Raw genomic sequence first — 9716 nt, forward strand, 5'->3', positions numbered from 1 at the left:
ACTGCATGAGGAGACTGTTGCCTGCCTGGGATGCAGAGGGGACTAAATCCAGAACAAGGGGCAGGAAAAGGACAAACTGTTCCTGGGAGTTGGGGTGCAACAAATGGATGGGCAAGGAGACTGGGATCTGCGGGAGAAGACGAAGAGAGGCTGGAACAAGGAAGGGATATAGACTGAGACTGGATGAGGAACCCAGAGAGGGAAGCTAGAACAGAGGGCAAGTGAAAAAGCAGGGAGGCTGATCAGACCAGGAGCAGCAAACTAGGAGTGGCTGGGCAAGGAGACTGGGACTGGGGAGAAACCTGCAGACTAGAGACTGGAATAGGGTAGGCAAGGAGAATGGGACTGGGAGAAGGAGCCAGGGTCAGGGAGAGATGGGACTAGGATAGATTGGAGGGGATGGAGCAGAAGGGATGAAGTCTGAGGGGAGTAGGGATAGAATGCGCAGAAGTCTGTGCCCAACAGAGAACAATCCTCTCCAAAGCCTGGAAAAAAAACCCATTAATTCCTCAGTCTCATCATTCCTCTACTGACAGCAAATACCTGTGAAATCCATTAGCAAAATGTGTCTCACACCCCCTCTTGTGGTACACACAAAGGATGACAACCTACTACTGCTATCAGTTACTTCATTAGTAGCAGAGAACTGGGCAGTAGAGCTAAAGGTTCCAACTCTGCTGATGAACCATGGGGGTGCCAATATGATGCCACATGATGAATTATCTGTTTTTCAATTTGCTTTTTTTAAAAACTAGGAAATTACACATAAAAATCCTAAGATAAAACAATAGTAAGGTTGTAAAGTCAAGCATTCAAAAGTTAGGAAATCCCAGCTCCTTTGTGCACATGCACGATACAGTCTTTAATTACATGATCACATCCTATTTTATCCAGAAGATCCCTATCTCATTCAGTGCAGAGAATCAGGGATGTGTAGCAAAGGAAGCTGTTATTTGTAAGACTTCTGCCTCATTTGTTGCAGAAGTTGGAAGGGGTGTAATGAATGCGGCAGGCTTTTGTAGAAACAGAAAAGATAGTTAAGGCAGTTAAAGACTGCCTTGGATAATTGGATTCTATCCCTACCTCTGCCATAGACAAGAAACTTAAACCAAAATGTTCAAACTAATTGTCTGTTCCTCATTTTCTGGGTGTTCACCTTAACACCTTGGTGTCTGATTTGCAGGAGTGCTAGGCATTCGCAACTGAAGTCAATTGGAGCTGTGCTTTGAACATATAAAGTGCTATACAGGAGAACCTCAGAGTTACGAATACCTCGAGAATGGAGGTTGTTCGTAACTCTGAACAAAACGTTATGGTGGTTCTTTCAAAAGTTTACAGCTGAACATTGACTTAACACAGCTTTGAAACTTTACTATGCAGAAGAAAAATGTTGCTTTTAACCATTGTAATTTAAATGAAAAGCACAGAAACCATTTCCTTACCTTTCAAATCTTTTTTTTTTTTTAGTAGTTTATGTTTAACACAATACTGTACTGTATTTGCTTTTTTTGTGTGTGTGTCTCTGCTGCTGCCTGATTGTGTATTCCCAGTTCCAAATGAGGTGTGTGGTTGACTGGTCAGTTTGTAACTCTGGTGTTCGTAACTCTGAGGTTTTACTGTATAATGTTATGTTTTCTAAAAAATCAGGTTTTAGGCATCAAAATTGGGCACCCAAAATTGGTGGAAACTTTTAACCTTAAATCTCTCAGTGCCTCAGTTCCCCATATGTAAACCAAGGGCAATATCTCCCCCTTACCTGAAAGAGGTTGTCATAAATATAAAGGGAAGGGTAACAACCTTCCTGTATACAGTACTATAAAATCCCTCCTGGCAGTATCTTGTCTCCTTATTGGTCCTTTTGGTCAGGTGCCAGCCAGGTTACTTGAGCTTCTTAACCCTTTACAAAAAGAAAAGGAGTACTTGTGGCACCTTAGAGACTAACAAATTTATTAGAGCATAAGCTTTCGTGAGCTACAGCTCACTTCATCGGATGCAAATGCGAATACTTCTTTTTGCGAATACAGACGAACACGGCTGCTACTCTGAAACTTAACCCTTTACAGGTACAAGTATTTGTGCCTCTGGCCAGGAGGGATTTTAAAGTACTGTATACAGGTTGTTACCCTTCCCTTTATATTTATGACAGGGGTATTGTGAAGATTAACTAATTTTGTGAAGCACTCAGACAGGATTTTGAATAACGTGCAGTAAATAAGGCATGGGGTCACACAGTAAGCAATGAGAAGAAAACAAAATATTGAATAGCTACTCATTAAGTGAGCCCCATCCATCCTCTGCACTGAATGAGGCAGGAGTTCCATGGAAAAAATAGTATATGACCATCTAATTAAAGTCGGTATCACAATGCATGTGGACAAGGGAGACAAACGATGGCTGCACAGGCAACCTTCATTCAGCCATTTCCTAGCTTTTGTATGCTTGACATTGGATGACATTGTTTGTATGTAAAACAGAGATAAAGCCAGTAGTCTACTCAACAATTCCTATGGTTCCTAAAGGAACTACTAACTTTACAATTTTTATCCAGGCACATCACCTCCATATTGGTGCACATAACAAAATCCACGTGACGGGGGATGGGGCCGAGGGGTTGGGAATGTGGGAGGGGGCTCGGGCAGAGGGTTGGAGTGCAGGCATTGGAGTGCAGGATGAGGGGTGCGGGCTCTGTGGTGGGGCTGGGGATGAGGGGTTTGGGGTGCAGGCTCCCCTGGGGCTGTGACGGGGAGAGAGAACTCCCCCCAGCTCTCTCTCCCCATAGCAGCACCTGGGCTGGGGGGGGAGGGGCACCTCTCCCGCCATGGCAGCTTCAGGGCTGGGGCCGTGGGATAGGTGCCTCTCCCACTGCTGCAGCAGGTCTGGGGCTAGGTCGGGGCTGGGCGAGAGGCACGTCTCCCCCAGCCGTGGCAGGTCCAAGCCAGACTGGGTTGGGGCCGGGGCTGGTCTCCCCCAGCTGTGGCAGGTCTGTGGCTGGACTGGGTTGAGTCCCGGGCTGGGGGAGAGGAATCCCCGGCCACATAGCTTAGAGGAAACGTAGGCGGTAGCTATGTTAATAAAAATTCTTCCATCGACCTAGCACTGTCTACACCAGGAGTTAGGCTGACTTAACTATGCATCTCAGGGGTGTGGATTTTTCACACTCCTGAGTTACACAGCTGGGCCAATTTAACTTTTTAGTGTAGACTAGGTCTCAGTCTGTTGACCTGGGCTGGGAGGCTCGCTGCCATGAGCTGTGTAGACATAGCCTGTGCTTAGACACAAAGGGTATTCCTCCAAGTTTGATTTCTAGTCTCTGCATTTTTCCATTAATAGTGTCTCAGCAACTGCTCTTGGCTGCTGTTTCACTGTTAAAATGGTCATATCATCTGGAAGGTTTGCCTTACAACTAATCTAAACTTGCCCTTCTTGAATTTAAGGCCATCACTTTAGTTATACATCTTTGATCAATTTGGAATACGTTTCTCCCTCCTTTTATCTATTTCAATGCTTTCTATGTAACCATCTTATCTCTCACTTTCCCTTCAATGTTGTAAACTCTTTAAAATATAAACATAATAGATATGTTAACAGAACCTGAATGAGTAGCATGAATTGTAACACTTATTAAAACAGAGAAAAGCAACCAATCCAGTTTCATTTTCAGCCATCTCACACCTGTTACAAGTCTGCAGGAATGTTCACATATCATAGCCTTTTAATTTCATATTATATTTCTTCACAATACCAATAGCACAGGGGTTTTTTAACACTGTAATCTTTCAGAACTGGTTATTCATCCAATATTAAATTATTCATAATATTTTAAATTAATCTTGTATGTGTGTAACAAATAGATTTCTTTCATTTCAGGTTCTACATCCTAGGACCATTGGCACTGATGTCTGTAACGAACATTGTCGCCTGCTCAGGAACTAGGACTCACATTGAGGTCAATCATCAGAGACCATGTGTGTTATTGTAGATGCTATGGCCTAGTCTACACCTAAAACTTTAGGGCCTCTCTATACTAGAAACTGTACAGTACTGCACCAGCAACACTGTAGTGCTCTAGCTTAGGCTGCGTCTACACTGCGCATCTTACAATGGTGTGGCTGTGCGGCTGCATCCGCGCCATTGTAAGGTGAGTTGTGTGGCTGCTTTTTACTGTGAGTAGAGAGCTCTCCCGGTGACAAAATAAAACTACTTCCAATGAGGGCTGGTAGCTTCATCGCTGAGAGCACAGCTCCCGCCAACAAAGCACTGTCCATACCAGCGCTTTTTGTGTTTTTTCACACCCCTAAGCGACAAAAGTTTTAGCGACAAAAGTGCCAGTGTAAACAAAGCCTTAGACACTTAATACAGTGACAGAAGGCGTTTTTCCGTTGTTGTAGTAAAACCACCTTTCCAAGAGGTGGTAGCTAGGTTAACATAAAAAAAATGTGTCGAGCTAGTGGGGTCTATGCCAGGGCTTTGGTCAGATTAGTCACAATTGCACAGGGAGTGAAATTTTTCACAAACTTGAGCAATGTAGTTAAGCTGACCTAACTTTGTGGTGTAGACCAGCCCTTAGGTCGACCTAGCTAAATCACTCAGGGCTGTGAAAAATTCATATCCCCGAGAGACACAGTTAAGCCAACCTGAGCCCAGATGTAGACACCACTAGATCGACCGAAGAATTCTTTCATCAACCTAAGTAACACCTCTTGATGCGGTAGATTTACTATAGTGATAGATTTCAGAGTAGCAGCCGTGTTAGTCTGTATTCGCAAAAAGAAAAGGAGTACTTGTGGCACCTTAGAGACTAAAATTTATTAGAGCATAAGCTTTCGTGAGCTACAGCTCACTTCATCGGATGCATTTGGTGGAAAAAAAAACAACAACTTTTTTTTTTCCCCCACCAAATGCATCCGATGAAGTGAGCTGTAGCTCACGAAAGCTTATGCTCTAATAAATTTGTTAGTCTCTAAGGTGCCACAAGTACTCCTTTTCTTTTTATAGTGATAGAAAAACCCTTTCCATCATTGTAGGAAGTGTCTATGCTATAGCACTGTAGGTGCAATTGTGCTTCCCTGAGATCTGGTCTACACCTAAAAATTAGATTATCCTGGCTACACAGCTCAGGGCTGTTAACAGTTTCACACCCTGTGTGACAGAATTAGGTCGACCAAACACACACTGTAGACCTAGCTAGGTTGACAGAAGAATTCTTCCATCAACCTAGCTACCGCCTCTCAAAGAGGTGGATTAATTACATCAATGAAAAAACCCCTTCAGTCAAGTAGGAAGCATCTACTCTAATGTGCAAGCTGAGAAAATACAGAGGCAAAAGATACCAGTCTTTACCCCCTTTTCATTCACTTTTCTGCCTTTTTCATGCTGCCCATTATACCTGCAACACCTTCCTTGTTCTTGTCTACTAAGGCACTACCCTTGCCTCATTTAAGTTGTGCTTAAAAAAAAAAAAATCTCACTTTTCCTGCAAAGTCTACAATAAATGAGATCGTTATTTTCATTGGTTTTAATGTGATCTGTTTTATTTTCCCATTAAAAAAGAAAAGCACTAAGATGTGTACATCTTATAGCAAATAGCTGCATTATGCTATTGCTGTAACCCTCATTTTCCCGTACACTATCTCCCTCCCTACTGCTGTAATCCTTACTGATGGTGTTATGTCTAAGGCTATGTTTACACCACAGGCAGCGGGTATAATAGGCCTTCCCTGGCACAGCCATTGCCACAGGACACCATTTGAGAGTTTTAAAATATTATGCATCATGCAGGTTCCGGGGCAATTGACGAGGCTGTATCTGCTATTCAGTTTCCTGTAATCAGTAATCTCCCCGGACTGGAGAGAGATTACTGATGAACCCAGGAAGCTGAGTAGCAGATACCACCTCCTCAGCCACCCTGGAACCTGCATGGTGCATATAAAGAGCTCCCCATTCTTCCGCTGGGTGATGTGTGCCGCCTTTCTCATTCTCCTGCCGGTGCGGAGGTGGCTCAGGCCAGCATGGCCAGGAGTGGCTTGGGCTGCTGGGGACCAGGGCTCAGGTAGGGCACTGGGGCTCCTCCAGAGATGGAGGGGGGGCTTAGGGTTCTGATGGGCCCTGGGCTTTTCCAGAAGCAGGAGGGGTGGTCTGGGTGGCTCAGGGCTCTGCTGCATGGGGTGGGGCCAGGGGGCTAGCCTCCCCGAAAGGGGTGTTCACCTGCCACCCATGGTCTACACTACAGCCTATGTCAGCAAAATTTATATCACCCCGGGGTGTGAATATTCCACATCCTGAGCGACATAAGTGACACTGACATAAGCACTCATGTGCACAGCGCTCTGTCAGTGGGAGTGCTTTTCCTGCCGACATAGCTTATGCTGCTCACGGAGGTGGGTTTTTTATGCCAACAGGAATGCTCTCACCAGCTGTGCCACTGCAGCGCTGTATGTATAGACATGGCCTAAGAGTGGATTGTCAAGGGCTTGTCTACAGTGGAAATGCTACAGCACATTAGCGTAGAAACTACCTATTCCAATGGGAGGGGTTCTCCCATCAGCATAGGTAATCCACCTCCCCAAGAGGTGATAGCTAGGTCAACAGAAGAATTCTTCCATCAGCCTAGTGCTGTCTACATGGGACTTAGGTCAGCTTCGCTACATTGCTCTGGGGCATAGATTTTTCACACCAATGAGTAACATAGCTGATTTCAGAGTAGCAGCCGTGTTAGTCTGTATTCGCAAAAAGAAAAGGAGTACTTGTGGCACCTTAGAGACTAACAAATTTATTAGAGCATAAGCTTTCGTGAGCTACAGCTCACTTCATCGGATGCATAACATAGCTGAGTCAATTTAAGTTTCTAGTGTAGACCAGCGCCAACTCTTCTGGGTAGGAAAAGCATTTTTCCTCTTTTCTGAAGGCTGTATCACACATTTGGGTACTATAAAATAAATAAGTCGAAAATATTTAACTTTTCCCAACTGAGCAGCATACTAAATGTATTGACTGCATTTACAGCAAGAGATAGCAATTTTTCAAATGTAATTAAATTATAAATGTTTACAATTTGTGAATATCTTAGGAATGGCTGGGAAAGAAATCCCTAGAGTCCGAAATCATATGCCTATTCACCAATCAATCCTTCCTCTTTGGACACTTTAGAAACCACTCACAAGTGCTCAAGTAAAATCTCAGTGCATCTGCTACAACTAGAGTAAAATGCACAAAATATGGTGTGTCGAGGATAGAAAATGTTTTTTCCTCCCCCACTAGAAACAAATGTCCATCATTTTAAAAGTAGAGGACACAAGCCACCTAAGAATAGACTTCATAGGAAAATGCATCCGATGAAGTGAGCTGTAGCTCACGAAAGCTTATGCTCTAGTAAATTTGTTAGTCTCTAAGGTGCCACAAGTCCTCCTTTTCTTTTTGTGAATACAAACTAACACGGCTGCTACTCTGAAACCTAAGAATAGACTGTAAGGAAAAATCCTGCACTAGTCCCTACAGGATGAAGCATGACCTAACATTTTGTTCCATCTCCAATTACTATATTGAACATAGACTTTTGTATGTTAAATCTCTTTGGATCAGGAACTTTGTTTTCTGTCTTTTCTAAAGGGACAAGCTGCAGAACACACTAAATCTGCAACCTCGGGAGAGGAGGCTGTGCAATCAGGATGGAAGAGCTAAGCATTTCAAAGACAAAAGGAACTATGAAAAAGTAAAACTGGGTGTGTGCATGCGTAGAGCGGCTAATGCAACAGGGTCAGTGTTTGAGAGGTGCATTAGAATTGCACAACATACAATAAATCGATGACACTTCAGAGCCTTCACTCCCTCCTTACACACCTCCCTCATTCCCCCATGTCCCCTCACACAGCACTCACCCCCACCCCCTTACACACCCATTTCTCCATCCTCATTATACAGCACTCAGCCCCCCCCCTTACCTATCCATCTTCACTATGCAGCACTCAGCCTCCCCACCCCCACTTCTCCATCCTCGTTATGCAGCACTCAGCCCGCCCCTGCCAGCTCCCCCTCCAGCCCCCACGCACAACTCGCCCCCTCCCCCAGCCCCGGGGAGGGGAGCGTTTCCCAGCCCCCTGCCTGGCTCTGGGGCGCTGGTTTGGCCGCTCGCAGAGCCCCGCCCGAGATGCGGAGGCCCCACAAGCCCGCGACAGACGGTGGGGCGGGGGAGCAGCCTCAGCACCGTTATACGGCCCCAGTCTGCCGCAGCGGCCCCACGCTGGGGCCCAGCCTGCGCTGCCCCAGGCCCCGGCGCCGCACCCACCTCCGGGCCCCCAACAAATCACCCCCGACCCCGGCAAAGGCTCAGATGCCGGGGCAAAGCCTGGCTGTGCGCCCCACCCGGCTACACGCAGCGCGCTGGGGCTCTGTAGTCCGCTCCCGCCCGCGCCTCTGCGGGCCATCGCAGAACGCGTGAGCCCAAGAACTACATCGCCCGTCCTGCTTCGCGGCAGAGGCGCCGCACCTCCCTCCCCCCGCGGCCGGCAGGACCGAGGAACGTTCAGTCGCCCAACGCCGCTCGCGCCGCGGCCCCGCTCGGGGTTTGTTTCGCGTCCCCGCCCTAGCAGCCGCGATGGGCGCCGCCTAGTCAGACCCTGCCCTCACCTGGTGGAGCCACCTCTGCCCTTGGGGGGGGGGGGAGCGGGAGCGGGAGCGGGGGCGGGCGCAGCCTGCCGGCTCCGTTAGCCCGTGGCCTGCGAGCGGCGGCGGCGGCGGCTCGTTGCCATGGAGGCGAGGGGCGTCGCCCGGCCCTGGTGCCTGGGTATCCCGCTGCTCCGCCCCTCCCCCGCCCAGAGAGAGGCTGCGGGCGGGTGCAACCCAGACCCCTGCCCCTTCCTCCACCGCACCCGAGCGGGGGGGCGGGCAGCGCCCACAGGCCCCACCCACCTCCGCCCCCCCACACCCGCGGGGCGACGTTACCTTATGTATTATGTGACTTCTGAGACCCCCATGACATCTGATGCCTCAACCATTGGCAGCACATATCATAGGCTGGGGGAGGCTAAGCTGCCCCAAATAGCCCCATGTGGCCCCGCCAACCCTCCACCGGAGGCTCCTTCCCGCTTGCCACTTCCCTCTTGATCCCAGGCCAGGCAGGCTGCTCCTCTTCTGGGGCAGCCGGCCTGTGGCTGGGACTTGGGGCAGTTGGGGCTGCCCAGCCCTGGGGAGACCCCGGGCGTGCCCCCTGGTGCTCCAGGGCTGGGGGCAGTTGGAGGCACTGGGGCTGCCCACCCTGTGCTGGGTGCGCTGGGGCTGGAAGCGTGGGGCTGCAGCACCCGGGCTGGGGAGTGAAGCATGCTGAGGAAACTAGGGCTGCAGGAGGAAGAGTGTTCCAATTTGATTTCCAAAAAACTATCCTCCATGTCCGTTTGCAGAAGTAAAGCCCATATGCCTACCGAGCGATTGTTGTTCATGGTAAAGCTCCATACTGGTGCTTAGGCCACCCAGCAGTGGGGCCGTGGGGCCTGGTGCTCCAGGGCTTGGGGCCACGCACCACCCACCTACACAGCGCTCTGGGGCTGGAGGTGTTCAGGCATCCTGGGGCTGCGGGGGCAGGGTCTTGGGCGGCTGGGCTGGGCTGGGGGCTAGCCTCCCTGAGCCCACAGTTCACCCGCCGCCCATGTCTTCACCCCCGGGGCAGAAGGGCAGAAGCTGTCAGCCAATGTGGGCCTGAGAACTCTGAGCTGCCACGGATGGCA

At 48.7% G+C, this 9716-nt stretch overlaps 1 protein-coding gene across 6 annotated transcripts in view; it reads right to left on the reverse strand.

Moving 5' to 3' along the window:
* KATNAL1 (katanin catalytic subunit A1 like 1) overlaps positions 1 to 8908 on the reverse strand; it is a 50668-nt gene extending 41760 nt beyond the window's left edge. The window contains exon 1 of one of the 6 annotated variants that reach the window (XM_038388066.2): positions 8623 to 8908. The gene's annotated coding sequence lies outside the window, so the exon portion shown is untranslated. Of the gene's footprint in view, positions 1 to 8097; positions 8572 to 8622 lie in introns of those variants that run through there. The other 5 variants (XM_038388069.2, XM_043504365.1, XM_038388068.2 and 2 more) reach the window with 5 other exon arrangements.
* Between the last annotated feature and the right edge of the window lie 808 nt (positions 8909 to 9716).

This window comes from Dermochelys coriacea, chromosome 1, assembly GCF_009764565.3.
Source record: "Dermochelys coriacea isolate rDerCor1 chromosome 1, rDerCor1.pri.v4, whole genome shotgun sequence".
NCBI lineage: Eukaryota > Metazoa > Chordata > Testudines > Dermochelyidae > Dermochelys > Dermochelys coriacea.